The sequence below is a fragment of the Phalaenopsis equestris genome, unplaced genomic scaffold (genome assembly GCF_001263595.1).
Source record: "Phalaenopsis equestris unplaced genomic scaffold, ASM126359v1 Scaffold192827, whole genome shotgun sequence".
Taxonomy (NCBI): domain Eukaryota; kingdom Viridiplantae; phylum Streptophyta; class Magnoliopsida; order Asparagales; family Orchidaceae; genus Phalaenopsis; species Phalaenopsis equestris.
In genome coordinates, this window is record NW_018212776.1 from 1 (window position 1) to 992 (window position 992).

The following is a 992-nucleotide window of genomic DNA, read 5'->3' on the forward strand; positions in this document are numbered from 1 at the left end:
ACTTTCATGGTGGCTGGAAGAGACATGATTCCAGCCCCCACAATGGTAGTCGACAGATTAAATACAGCACCAGAAAATGAAGCACCATTAAATTCATCAAAATCTGCATCATCTTTCAGCAAGCTTGGCAGCAAGGGAGAGTTCTCCTCAAGAACATGCTTTCCCTTTCCCTTACTTCTCTTCTCCGGAAGAACACTTGCAATTGTCATCCTTGACCACTTTAAAAAGCAATCTTTCACAGAATTTCAGAAGCTAAAGAAGAATTTCAGTGATAAATCATGAACCTACAAAAAGAGAGCGCACTGAAGACATCTAATAAGTGTGAATTAAAGGGACAAAAAACAGTTTTATGATTCAAAATTGAAGTTTGCACCAAGAAAATATGACTTATCCAGAGACCTTGTCAGAGGAGAAAGAAATTTAGGGAAACCAGACGTTGAATATTAGTAACAAAATATTAACCTGCAAAAACGGAAAATCCCAAAGATAAACAGTGTTGACAAAATAAAATTGATGATTCAAAATTGGAACTTGAAGCAGAATAAGCAAGACAATTACCACAGATTCAGAAACCTTACCAGAAGATAAGGAAATCCAATTGGGAAAACCAGAAGCTAATTAAGAATACCAGCAACAAAATATGAACTTGCAAACAGGAAGCATCGCAACAAAGTCCAATCAATCGAAGAAAAAGTTTTTTATGATTCAAAACCGGAACATGAAGCAAAATAACTAAGAAACTTTCACAGATTCAGAGAGTTCATACAAAGATAAGAGAATTGAGCAGGGAAAACCTAAATCAAAAGCAGGGATTCGATAGAAAAAGGTAAACAAAAAGGAGCGGTCTTCGTTTTCTTGCCTAGTATCCGATCAATGTACAGACATGAGAAAGGTTGCCGTATCGTTCTAGTATCGATACGAAAGGATAAAATATTACGATTGCCGAAATGGCAATGAAATGATGAATTTTTGCCTAATCTAGTTATTTTCAG

At 36.0% G+C, this 992-nt stretch overlaps 1 long non-coding RNA gene across 4 annotated transcripts; it reads right to left on the reverse strand.

Moving 5' to 3' along the window:
- Positions 1–8: 8 nt before the first annotated feature.
- LOC110034734 lies at positions 9–934 on the reverse strand. 4 transcript variants are annotated; one of them, XR_002295085.1, is made up of 3 exons: positions 579–934; positions 400–462; positions 9–284 (listed from the first exon to the last, which is right to left on the reverse strand). It is a non-coding gene; the product is annotated as an uncharacterized LOC110034734 (long non-coding RNA). The 4 variants fall into 4 exon arrangements; XR_002295084.1 differs by having other exon boundaries at positions 9–302; XR_002295086.1 differs by having other exon boundaries at positions 559–934.
- Between the last annotated feature and the right edge of the window lie 58 nt (positions 935–992).